Source organism: Zingiber officinale, chromosome 11A (assembly GCF_018446385.1).
Source record: "Zingiber officinale cultivar Zhangliang chromosome 11A, Zo_v1.1, whole genome shotgun sequence".
Taxonomy (NCBI): Eukaryota; Viridiplantae; Streptophyta; class Magnoliopsida; order Zingiberales; family Zingiberaceae; genus Zingiber; species Zingiber officinale.
In genome coordinates, this window is record NC_056006.1 from 36,118,535 (window position 1) to 36,132,806 (window position 14,272).

The 14,272-nt window shown below is 38.4% G+C and overlaps 1 long non-coding RNA gene across 2 annotated transcripts; it reads right to left on the reverse strand.

Moving 5' to 3' along the window:
• Positions 1-12,810: 12,810 nt before the first annotated feature.
• LOC122032454 lies at positions 12,811-13,762 on the reverse strand. Of its 2 annotated transcripts, none has more exons than XR_006126093.1 (4): positions 13,660-13,762; positions 13,399-13,540; positions 13,233-13,325; positions 12,811-12,964 (listed from the first exon to the last, which is right to left on the reverse strand). It is a non-coding gene; the product is annotated as an uncharacterized LOC122032454 (long non-coding RNA). The 2 variants fall into 2 exon arrangements; XR_006126094.1 differs by having other exon boundaries at positions 13,609-13,741.
• Between the last annotated feature and the right edge of the window lie 510 nt (positions 13,763-14,272).

Below are 14,272 nucleotides of genomic sequence, written 5' to 3' on the forward strand. Positions count from 1 at the left end.
TCCTCACTTAATTCCTCCCTATTTATATTAAGGAATTAATTCGCCCAACTCTAATATAAATATAATTGTTTCCCTTTCATTTCAGCATGGCCCTGCTGGGTTCACTTGGTTACCATGGTTCACCATAAGTCATAGGACCCAATAGGTCTCGGTTTCAATTCCTGCGTAAGCTATTTTCGTTTTCTATTTATTTTTGCTACTTCCGCTATTCTAAAAATTCCATAAAAATATCCTAAAATTTCAGAAAAATCATAGAATATTTCTAAAATAGTTTTGAGAATTTTTCGGGCATTACAGATAGGCTATGCTCATGATATGATATGCTATGCTCATGATATGATATGCTATGTTCATGATATGATATGTTATGTCTTATGTTATGAGATAAGCTATGTTCCATGATATGATATGCTATACTCATGATATGATATGCTACGCTTATGATATGATATGTTATGCCTTATGTTATGAGATAAGCTATGTTCCATGATATGATATGCTATACTCATGATATAATATGCTATGCTTATGATATGATATGTCATGCTCATGATATGATATGCTATGCTTATGATATGATATGCCATGCTCATGATATGATATGCTATGCTTCATGATATGATATGCCATGCTTAATGTTATGAAGATCACATGTTATGTTTTATGTTATGATACGAACATGTTATGTTTCATGATATATGTATGAAAGACTTATGTAAGAAGAAAAGCCTAAGAGTTGCTTCCCTTAAGTTGGGATCAAGAGCACTCTTCATGGTATGACAAAGAGATATTTCCCTTAAGATGGGATCAAGAGCTCTCTTCATGATATGACAAGAAATTATGACATGTATGATAAGCTATGATATGCATGATGACATGATATGTATGACATGATATTTTATTTTATATGGCTTGTACCAAGGGTGGGCTCCATAAGCGCCCCGAGGTCGATGGTCTATGAAACGAGCCTCGTAAAAAGGGATGAGCTCCTTAGTACGCCCCTAGGTCGACGGACTATAAATGGACCTAGATCCCTAGTAGGTTCGGGGCTAGCTACCCTGTCCTAGGGATTGCGCGCATTTATGTATGTATGTGGTACAAGCCGGACCCTCATGATGATTATGTTATGTTCAAGTATGTATAAGATATGTTTTAAAAGAGACATGATGCATATGTGCATTCCATGATACATGTTTTGAAAATATACATCTTGCATTTACATGCATATGTTTTATGAATTATTGGTTATGCATTATTATTATGAACAGGTATGAGTTACGATACATGCTTACAGGATATGATATGTTCCCATGATATGTACTCACATGCTATGCCATGCTATGTTATGTTTCTTATATGACAAACTATGTTCTATGTTATGATTCTCCATGCTATGTTATGCTATGCTATATTTTACATGCTATGTGGTATTACGTGCCTTATGTTTTATGAGTAGGAAAGGAGCTCATTAAGCCTTTGGGCTTATAGTTTTACGTTTCCTTGTACTACAGATAAGGGCAAAGAATGGATGAACTAAGGGGAGCAGCAGGAAGGGCGATGATGATGTGTGTGGAAGTGGCATGGTGGATAGATCAAATTAAGTTTAAATTTATATTGACTAAATTGTGCATGTGAACTAAGTTTGGACCCTATGTTTATGATGATGGTTGAGCTAATATGTTATGCTCTCATGATAGTTTGCCATGTTAGACTTATTATGATATGGTAAAAAGTTTAGAAAGTTATGATTCACATGCCATGTTTAAGACAATCAAATGCATATGATAAAATTTTTAAGTATGTCTTCCACTGCCATGAGTTCATATGCATTAGTATGTTAGGTGAATGTAAGTAACCCCGTCCCTCTAAGGGCAGTCAGAGTGTCCCTGGAAGGGGGGGGGCGTTACAGATTTGGTGAGCTCCTGGACTAAGGACACCAGTCATACTCAATCACGTGGATTTGGTGAGCGCCCAAGCTAAGGGCACAGATCACACTCAACCATGTAGATTTGGTGAGCTCTCGGGCTAAGGACACTAGTCACACTCAACCACATAGATTTGGTGAGCTCCCGAGCTAAGGACACCGGTCACACTCAACCACATTCATTATATAAATATAGACATAAGTATAATGATGCACTTAACATAAATGTGATTTCTACTTAAACACGAACACAAATCATAAATCTTAACATAAGCATGCGAATTCATAACATAAGCTTAAGTATAGACTTGTGCATCAACATAGCATGAGCATGCATAGCAACTTAAACATGACATCATTATGTTGGATCGATGAATTTCATTCGAGGGGGGGGGGGGGGGAATAGCGATTAAAATTCGAGAGTAAGCAGCGGAAAATAATTAAGCCAAAGCAAACACAAAGATTTACTTGGTTCGGAGCCTTTGGCAACTCCTACTACAAGGCCCGCATGCAAAGGTGCTTTCGATGGGCAATCACTAATAATTCAAAAAGTTTGATTACAAATTAAGTACAGAAATTAATTAGCGAAAAAGGCCAACAATAAAAAACAGAAACAGAAATAGCACTTTTGTCGGAGAGCTTTCGCAGCGTCGCAGGAGCGCAGAGGAGTAGATCTTTCATTGTTGTGTTGAGCTTCAGCCTTTACCCTCCTTATATAGGAGGTTCGGGGCACCTGGAACCTTCAGGGTGCCCTGAATATGGCGTACCCGACCCAACCAGGATGCTCCACGTGGCGAGGCTCATTGGGGGGGGGGGGGGGGATAAACTTTGCATTCCGGGCGCCCGGATCCATCCCGGGCGCCTGGACCTCCGGGCGCTCGGATCCCTTCTGGGCGCCCAGACCACTCTTCTTCAGAAAGTCCTCCTGCACGAAAGGGTTAGTCCAAGGTAAAATGCAAATAATATTATCCTGCAAAATAAAGTGTTAGTACAATTTAAAGTTAACAAGCAAAGTATTAGCAAGATTCCGTCTACTTGAGACCGGAATCTAGTCACGATCTCGACTTAGATATCCGAAATGGGTCTAAGTCGGATCGACGCCTAATGTTTCCTTCCTGGGAACGCGTCCTCACAGTCACTCCCCTCCAGTGACTTACCTTCTCTTACCTGCCAGATGTCCGGTCAGCCCTTCGACTTGTCTGACTTCATGCCAGCTATTCAGTCAGGCCATCGACCTAGCTAGACTTTGTGCTAGCTATTCGGTCTGCCTATCGACCTAGCTGGGTTTCGTGCCAGACATCAGGTCAGCCCGTCGACCTGTCTAGGCTTCTCCTGCACACTTGGTTAGAGTGTTAGATAGCAATGAAACTAATTTAACCGATTTTGTCATTTATCAAAACTTGAGTTAGATCATTAGTGCTAACCGCACCAACAATCTCCCCCTTTTTGATGCAATGACAATCTGGTTAAGTTAGTGAAAAAATATGCAAGAAAAAATAATCATAAGGTTGTTAAGTAAGCTTTTAAATTTTGTTATTTTTGTTTTGTTTAACTAACTTAAACCACCTAACCCTTCCCCTTTGGCATTCATCAAAAAAATTAACATAGAACAAATTGAAATTAAAAAATGCAAGGTAATCAAAAAAATCTAGAAATGTAAATCAAATTATCTTGGGGGAGTTTAAGTTAAAAACATAGAAAGATAACTTAAGCTTTTTAACTTTTATCATTTTCAAAATAGCTACGTTTAACTTTAGAAAGATAACTGTAATTTTTGTTGGAATTTTAGGCCGCAAAAATCACTTTTTCGCATTGCAGAAACCCTGATTCCCATGCCACGGATCCGTGCGAAGTAAAATTTTTGAAAACATTACGAGTACGAGTTTCTTATGCTAGTTCTAAACTAGATTTACAAGGAGAAGGAATTTACCCTCGATGCGATGCCCTTCGCAATCCCGCTCGTCTAACGGTTCGCCGGATCTCGAGATCGTCAAGTGTACGATCCTCTAGAAGTATCCGCACGAACAAACTAGGTGGAGAAGACCAAACAAAGGTGTGCTAGCACCTTAGATGGTTCGGCCAAGGAGAGGAGAGGGAGAGCAAGAAGAGAGCAAGAAAGAAGATGAGTTGAATGAGCCTTGAATGAATATCAAATTTCATTCCTCACAATAAGTGGCCGGCCACTCATGAAGTTGTTGTTGGTTAGTCCTAGGAAAATCGTACCGGCTCCACTGTATAAAAATTTTGTACAAGTGTCGAACCTTTCCTTAAATAACCTATTGAGTTCTTTAGAAGTTAAATTAGGAATCACAGACGGAACTTAACATCATTGATTCCAAATTTAACTTATCTGTTCTTAATGGTTTAGATTTGAATCGTAAGCGAAACTTAACACTATTAATTCAAATCCACTTAAGTTATTAATTCTATAAATATTAATTTCCAACTTCCAGGACTGCATGGCCAGGAACATGGCCTTCTTGGATATGGGAGCAACCACCACCGCCTAGGCAAAGCCTTTTAAGGAAAGTTAATATTTATTTTCTTAAATAACTCTAGGTTAACCAAAAAGAACAATCGAATCACAAATTCGAACAAGAGAAAACACAAACTCGAAAAAAAACTATTTCGAAAACTCTAGAATCATATGCCTCTTGTGTTTGGTATTTCCAAAAATAACAATACAAAGAAAACTAGTATGATGCGGAAAACAATTACTAGTTATACCTTTATTTGTATGCAAAAATAACCTCTTGATCTTCTACCGTATTCCTCTTCTAACCTCGGACGTTGTATGGGCAACGATCTTCCGAGACGAGAAACACCAAGCACCTTCTTCTTCTTTGCAAGGTTCGACCACCACAAGACTCCAAGAGAGGATGAGGTTCGGCCACCACCACTAAGCTCCAAGGGATGCAAGAACGAAACCTCCTTTCTCTCCTTTTCTCCAAGCTAGATCTGGCCACCACAAGGACTCCAAGAGAACAAGATAGTTCGGCCACAAGAAGGAGAAGAGAGAAGAGGAAGAGGAAGAGGCCGGCCACCACACCAAGGAAGAGAGGGAGAGAAAAAGAATAGAGTCGTTTCAATGAAGGCACCACTACCTCCTCTTTTATATTCCTTGGTCTTGACAAATAAGGAAATTTAATTAAAAACTTCCTTAAGTCTTTTGCCATGAAAAAGAAAAATTAATTTATTAAAAATCAATTTTCTTATTTCAATAATATTGTCCGGCCACTTATTTCCCCAAAACAAGGAGAGTTTTAATTAAACAAGAATTAAAACTTTCTAATTTATTTCCAGAAATTTATAAAAATTTCTCCTATAATTTTATCCCTTAATGATTGGTTAGTAAAAAGGAAATTTTATAAATTAAAATCTTTCTTTTAAACATGTGGATAATTTTCAAAAAGGAAAGTTATCTCATAAAATTAAAATCTCCTTTCAATCTACAAATAAGGAAAGATATCAAATCTTTTCTTAATCTTTAGTAGAAACTTATAAAAGAGAATATTTAATTTTTAAACTCTCTTTTAAATCATGAACATGGTTAAAAAGGAAAGTTTTTCTCAAAATTAAAATCTACCTTTCAATCTACAAATAAGGAAAGATTTCAAATCCTTTATTAATCTTTTGTAGAAAGCTATAAAAGGAAAGATTTAAATTTTAAACTCTTTTAAAACCATGGAATCCACATAAGAAAAATTTATAAATAAAATCCTTTTTAATATGATGTGGCCGGCCACCTAAGCTTGAGATCCAAGATTTTGGCCGGCCACCTTAAGGCTCAACCTTTAGGCTTGGCCGACCCTAAGCTTGAGCTTCAAGCTTGGCTTGGCCGGCCCCTATTGGTTGGGTAAGAAGGTGGGTATGTGGTGGGTATAAATCTTTATATACAAGAGACTACGATAGGGACCGAGAGGAGGAATTGGTTTTGGTCTCCCGATGAAATTAAGCATCCCGTGTTCGCCCCGAACACATAACTTAATTTCATCAATAATAATTCATTCCACTAAAGAACTATTATTGAACTACTGCACAAATCCCAAATTACATTTTGGGCTCCTTCTTATTATGAGTGTGTTAGTCTCCCTATGTTTAAGATGTCGAATGTCCACTAATTAAGTGAGTTACTAACAACTCATTTAATTAATATCTTAGTCCAAGAGTAGTACCACTCAACCTTATCGTCATGTCGGACTAAGTCCACCTGCAGGGTTTAACATGACAATCCTTATGAGCTCCTCTTGGGGACATTATCAAACTAGATCAGTAGGACACAGTTTCCTTCTATAATCAACAACACACACTATAAGTGATATCACTTCCCAACTTATCAGGCTTATTGATTTATCGAACTAAATCTCACCCATTGATAAATTAAAGAATGAATATCAAATATATGTGCTTGTTATTATATTAGGATTAAGAGCACACACTTCCATAATAACTGAGGTCTTTGTTCCTTTATAAAGTCAGTATAAAAAGAAACAACCTCTATTGGTCCTACTCAATACACTCTAACTGTACTAGTGTAATTATATAGTTAAGATAAACTAATACCTAATTATACTACGACCTTCCAATGGTTTGTTCCTTTCCATCTTGGTCGTGAGCTACTGTTTATAATTTATAAGGTACTGATAACATGATCCTCTGTGTGTGACACCACACACCATGTTATCTACAATATAAATTAATTGAACATCTACATTTGGTATATATAAATGTAGACACTTGACCAATGTGATTCTTATAAATGTATATACAAAAGCTAGGCTTTTAGTATACACTCCAACAATCTTCCACTTATACTAAAAGACTATGCTTCCATAAATGCTGCCATACATCTGATTCCCAACCCTTCAACATGCCCATCAAAAGCTCTTGCCTTAAGGACCTTAGTGAAAGGATCTATAGGTCATCACCTGATGTAATCTAGGTGGCAACAACTTCTCCTCGTTTATACGATTTCTCGTATTGGGTGGTACTCGCGCTCTATTATGTTTACTTGCCTTATGGACTTATGGCTTCTTCAAGTTTGCTACTGCACCATTATTATTATAATAAATTGTAATAATTTTGGGCAAACCAGAAAACATGTCTAAGTCCATCATGAAGTATCTGAGCCATACAGCTTCTATGACTGCCTCAGAGACTGCCACTTACTTAGCTTCTTATGGTAGAGTCCGAAAAAGCACCTTTGCTTATCACTTTTCCATAGTTATGACTTCACCTCTTAAAGTAAACCCAAAACCCCGAGGTCAACTTACCACTGTCCCTATCCGATTGGAAGCCAAAATCCATGCAACCCATAGGGACCAAATTAACTGCCTTATAAACTAGCATATAATCTCAAGTGCCTCTAAGGTACTTTAATATATGCTTTACCACAGTCCATTGCCCTTATTCAGGCTTACTTTGATATCTGCTAACTATACCCTTGGCAAAACAGATTCCTGATCTCATGCATAGCATACATTAGGCTTCCGACAGCTGAAGCATAAGGAACTGCCTTCATTTACTTTATCTCCTTTGATGTCTTTGAAGACATCTCTTTAGATAAAGCTACTCCATGCCTAAAAGGTAAGAAACCTTTCTTGGAGTTCTGCATGCTAAACGAGCAAGGATTGTATGAAGCTCGGGATAAGCACAACATTCTTTTCTTGCGATCCCTTATGTCTTTGATCCTAAGAATGTGTGCACATTCTCCTAAGTTCTTCATATCGAATTGTTTGGACAATCATACCCTTACTTCTGACAACACTTTGATATTGTTTCCAACTACCAAAAATGTTATCTACGTATTAGTACAAGAAATACCACCACGTTTCCATCACACTTCTTGTATACACAAGACTCATTCGATTATTAAATAAATCTATAGGTCTGGATCACTTTATTAAATCAAATGTTCCAAGACCTTGAAGCTTTACTTCAGTCCATAGACTGATTGAGCTTACAAACTAGATGCTCTTTGCCTTTGTAATGAACCTCTCTGGTTGCTTTATATGGATGCTTTCTTCAAGACTTCCATAAAGGAAAGCTGTTTTGACATCCATTTACCTAATCTCATAGTCTATATGAGCACCAATTGATAAAAGAATCCAGATAAACTTAAGCATGGCTACCGGTGAAAAAGTTTCCTTTTTCAACAAGCCTTGCTTTGAAAGTTTCCACCTTCCTGTCTATCCCTCTTTTCCTATTATAGACTTATTGTCATCCAATGGCTTTTACACCATTTGGTGATTCTACAAGCTCCCAGATTTTATTAGAATACATATATTCTAATTCTGTATTCATTGCTCTTTACATAGATACTGTATCTTTATCTTGGAGTGCTTCATCATATGTCCGGGGATCAGGTTCATGTCCACCAGGGATCGAGTCCAAAGATTCTCCCAAAACATGAATCTTTTAGGTTGTCTAACAACCCTCCCATTACGACTAGGCACTTTCTGTAATTGTGTATTATTTGTGATACGTGTTGCAGTTTCTTGTGATATTTCTTCTTGTACAATTGGTACTAGGTTAGACGTGTCCTTTAATTTCCTTAAGAACAATTTTTACTCATGGGCTTGTGGTTCATAGTATAGTTCTTTTCTAAAATCGGGCATTGGTGCTAATAATGACCTTCCGATTTTGAGGACTATAAATCACCTTTCGTTTCTCTAGGATTACTTACAATCAAGTGAACTCCTGCCCAACTTATCAGTGCCTCTCATGTGCTAGACCACCCAAATCCGAATATGCTTCAGACTAGGCTTACGCCCATTCTGTAATTCTATGGGAGTAGAGAGTTCTAACTTAGAAGGTACTATGTTCGCTTCCGTTTCCAGTGTATATCTTTAAAACGAATTTGGTAATTTTCTGAATAACTCATCATCGATCTAATTATTCCATAAGCGTCTTATACCTTCTTTCTACTACACCATTCTGTTGGGGTGTACCAGGTGCAGTTAGTTGGGATTGAATCCCGACTTCTGATAAGTGACTCCTAAGCTCTCCTAAGAGGAACTTGTTACTACGATTTCACCGTAGTATCTTGATACTTTTACTTTGACGTTACTCCACATCAGCATAGTATTCTTTGAACTAATCAAAGCACTTAGACTTGTGGCGAGTCAAGTAAATGTATCCTTATCTCGAATAGTCGGTCTATAAAAGAGACGAAATATTCGAAACATCCTCTTGCCTGGATAGTCAAAGGTTTACACAAATCAGAATGAACCAATTCTAACATATCTTTGGCTCTATACCCCTTTAAAGCTTATTGGTTATTTTTCCTTCCAAGTAAGACTCGGAGGTTGGAAAGATTTCCACTACCAATGAACTCAAGAGTTCATTGGTTATTATCCTTTGAATCCTACTCAAGTTAATATAACCTAGCCTTGGATGCCAAAAATATGATTGGTTCATTTCCGAAGGTTACTTTCTCTTAAAGTTAGAAAATGTGTTATTAATCTCCATTTATTGCATCGTGGGAGTTATTGGATTATAAATTGTTAACCAACGTACCAGAACAGATAACTTTCCTATTTTTCTTGATAACAAGTTTGTTATAAAAATAGACAGAATATCTATTCTTTAATAGTTTAGAAACTGAAATCAGATTCTTTCTAAACTTAGTACGTAAAGACAATTTCTAATAATCCATATTTTATTCCTATCAAAGGATAAACATCTCCCACTGCAACAGCTACTACTTTTACAACAGTGCCCATGTGGACGGTGATTTATATAGTTGTCGGATTTTCTGAAACCCCTGCAATGAATTGCATACATAATCAGTGGTTCCTGTATTTACACACCAGGTACTGGTAGATAACACCACTAAATATGTTTCAACAACTAATAAAATACACCGTTATTGTTCTCAGTTTTGTGAGGATAGTCTACCTTAATGTCCAAGTTTTCCAATCATTACAATTGGGACTACTAAGTCTATTCTATAGTATAACAGCTAGGGGATTGACTAACATTTGTAAACCTAAGAATCACAAAATTATTTGGTCAAGACCAACGTTTCAAAATCTCCGTGAATTTTGTATGCCACGTTAGTGTGGACGTATACAAATTCTAAAAAGAGATTTTATCCATTAATTTTATTATCTTGTCAACCTATGACAAATAAAATTAATAGTAGATCTATCTTTGATCAAATATTTGGTCAAGACTCTAAATTTAAAATAATATTGATTCCTCTAACAATACTATTTAAATTTACCAACACCTCAAAACATCGTGAATTTTGCATGCCACGTTAGTGTGGACGTATACAAAATCATCATTTGTAAGAGGAGGATTTTACCCATTAACTATCTTGTCAACCTAACTTTATGACAAATAAAATTATCTCAAACACCGTTAATTTTGTATGCCACGTTAGTGTAGACGTATACAAAATCAATCATTTGTAAGAGGGATTTTAACCCATTAATTTTATTATCTTGTCACCCTAGTTTTATGACAAATTAATAGTTGGTTTCCCTTTGGTCACACAAGTGATAGCAGTGACTCCGTTGGGGAGAATACTATTAAATGTGTCTAAGTGTATATCATTACTTGATACTAAATCCATTAAATAGAATTGTGCCCCTTCAGTTGGAGAAGATCACACACATCCTAAATAACTTCCTATAACCATCCATTAAGGAAGTTTGATCTAGTGATCCGCAAACAAACTCAACCGTTGTGGAGGAAGGCACTGAGAGCCAACACGCAAACTTGTTGCATCACTTAGATACCAGTAATGGAGACCGTGGGATTAATATACTAATCCCTCTCCCACTTAGTTATTTAAGGTGAGGAATTTTAACCTATGCTAGCATATAACACATGCATACACACACACCACAGTAAATAAAAGCAATAAACATGAAAATTGATTTTCCAACTATTATGGCATTTTCATCACTATCCTCCGTGTGCTCCAACCCTAGCTGCTGCCATCTTTAGCCACCGCCATCGGGTCGAGTTGTCGCATCTATCTTGCGTCTAATTCCGCTGCGCCTCTGGTCCTCCGATAGCACCACGCCTCGCAAGGATATGATCCGCGACAAATGTAGAATTTTACATACATCGATCCTATATTCCATAAAGGAATGTACATATATTCTAGATCGAACAAAAAATGTAAAATCCTAATTGTCACACCCCAGAGGAGTCTCTGTCCGAAGAAATTTCGGCAGCATCTCCCCTGTACGGCGGACAATATGAAACTTTTCTACAAGCACTATATACCTCAGCCACATGCGGCTGGAATAATAACAATAAAAGAAAATAAGCACCACGCAGTAAATATCAAATTCAGCCTCTGGCTGACGCAACCACGCAGTTAAAAATAAAGCAGCCTACTCGGCTGTACCAAAACCAAAACACAAAACTGCTAGCCGGCTAGGCTTACACAACCAATAACAAATACAAAATACCACACAACAACATCAACCCTCCAAAAATAAAACCAGAGTACAGAGCTAAACAAACTGATACATAAAACAAACAAAACATACGTGAAACCGATAAGTCTTCTGATGTGACGTGGGGACCAGCAGACAGGATGCTCTAAGCGACACCATAAATAACCTGGTACCTGAAAAATATAGAGTCCACGGGGGTGAGTTCAACAACTCAGCGAATACCAATAGACATGCCTAGTAAGATATATCTAACAGCAATAAACATGGAATACAGCTTCCTAATCATATATCTAGGAAAAATGCAAAACTGAAAGGTAACTAAGGAAGCTGTACTCACCAGGAACTCCTATCCAAACAAAAGGGTCGTCAAACCGAAAGTGCCATAAATCCTGTATGCATGTCAAACATATGCATCCAACCAAATGCAGCAAATAAATGCAGCAAACACAATCACAAGAAATAAATGCATCAATGCATATGATGTCAATGATGCGTCCTGGTCACCCCTGACGCCAGTCAGTCATCTCACACACAAACCGAGTGGGTAGGGTTGTGACAACCGTGCACTCCGTCACTGCTCCCGATGAGTGACCGAGTGGACGGATGCTGTCGGAGTACTCCTATCCTCGTGACCCCAAATCATATATGGGGGAGCTCAATGCTCTCAACTCCCGGTACACGATGACGGGGAGGAATCCCTACCGGCTAACACGTTGTGTCACACTACCCATGAGCGGACCAACGTAGCCAAACAAAGTCCCTGCTGCAACACACACTGCCTGAATCGACCACTAACCCATGAGTGGTGGTGTGTGCAGATCCATGTAACTGGCGATGTGCTCAACGACAATGGAGTCGACTATCGCACAGATGCAATCATGATGCATGACACTAAGCATGGTAAAACTGATCAACATAACCATATCCATATATACACAAATGGGTAACAGTAACAGTAAGTCACATACCATGATCTAGAGTACACTGGTCCGATAGAATATCAATAACCCTATGTCCTGAACATAATAAGTATGGAATATCCTGATCAGCATAGAAAAATCCATATATACATAATATGGGTACCACAGTATCAGTAAGTCAAATTCACGGATCTAGGGTATACAAGTCCTCTAAGGTATAACAACCTAGACCCAAATCATATCCCTCTTCCATAGCATATGTACCAACAATATACACAGATCAAAGAATCAGGGTCTAAACACCCGAATCATATATGATATACAAATAGAGGTACACAAATCTGATATGGCACAAAAACCTAAGTATCAGATAATCTAGATACACAGGCCAGAAACAACAATCCAAATCCTAGTCCTAACCTCAGTAAGCATGGTATGTCACTCTAGAAACTAAGATACTCATGGTAACAAGATAATCATGGCAACAAATCACGAGATATAATCACAGGTGACAAACCTAACATGCTATGGATATCAAACAGTGACATACCAAAGGCAAACATGTTCATTGCATGTAGTTATAAAATACTATACATATCCAATGACAATATCATAAAAGATAAGTCAAGAGGTACCCGCCTCCAAAAGCAGGTTCAATCCAATCAAATCCAACATCGAGATGCTCGTCTTGTGTCAAAGTCCTGTTTCACCAATACATATACATTTTATTTAGCTAATTCCTATAAATAGCTAAATAAAAATCTCTTACACCAAATTAGGGGCAAACCCTAATTAACTTAATAACATAAACCTAATCCACAATCCACCATTAAATCAAGAATCTAAACTTAATTCCATTTACACGTGATTACACATCTACATAATCAATCATCTAATTCAAACACATAAGCAATTATGTATGTACCAATTCCTACTTAAATCAACATGTATCATAATCATGTTCCTTACCTTAATTCACAGCCACTAGTTTGTACTGAAACCAAAGAGTTGCTGGCTGGAACTTGCTGCCATTAAGGGACGTTGGCTGCTGAAAATTCTTCACTGTCCGGATCATATGAAGAATCAAGATCGATAACCAATCAAGCATAAATCCTAATCAACAACCGAAGCTTACCTCCAAGATCCGACTACGGCATAGCTCTGTGTCGTCTTCGGCACTGTCGAGCAGAAACACAATAAAGGATTTGGCACTATTTTCTCCGGTCCGAAACCAAACCCATGATGAATCTATCCTCCATCCACCATTAACACCTCACCTGAACGAAATCAATCCAATGCAACCAAACAAACAATGGATTTAATTCAATATTTATATACATCTTACCCCAAACAGCAGTCACCGAAAGGGCTGTTGAGGTCGGCAAACAAGGCTCACCAGTGGTGGTTGTGCTGCCAAATTGCAGCAGAGGGGCGGCGGTCATGAATTAAGGCACAGGGATAGCACCACTGGAGTCGGGGCAGAGGCTAGAAGAGGGGTCAGCGGCTGTGTTGGCTCGAGTGTTACCAGCGCTGTCACGTGCGGCGGCGACACTTCGGCAGAGGGATCCGGCAAGGGCACACCTTCGGCGACAGCAAACGAAGAGGCAAGGCAATGCAAGGAGTCGCCGCGAGGTGGTGAAGGAGAAGGGAAAACCTAGGGCTCCAGTGCCGGTGATGTCTCGTCGGACCAAAGGAAAGGAGGGGAAGTCGCCGGTCGGCCGGGGCTGGCTAGGGCACGGGAACTTCGCGCCGAGAGGGTGGAGACCGAAAGAAGGGAAAGCCCTTGGCCGAGAGATTTTGTACGCGAAGAGGGAGAGGGAGTTCGGCGCCGGTTAGGGCTCGGGAGAAATCGCCGCAAGGTTTTGGGCAAGGGTCGGCACGCAGGAGGAAAAGAATATGGGAAAAAAGAAAAAGAAAGAAAAAAGAAAAATGGAAAAGAAAATATAAATTAAAACTTTTCCTCATTTAAACAGGGTCGCCTAAACAGGCTTTTTTTCCGGACCCCATTT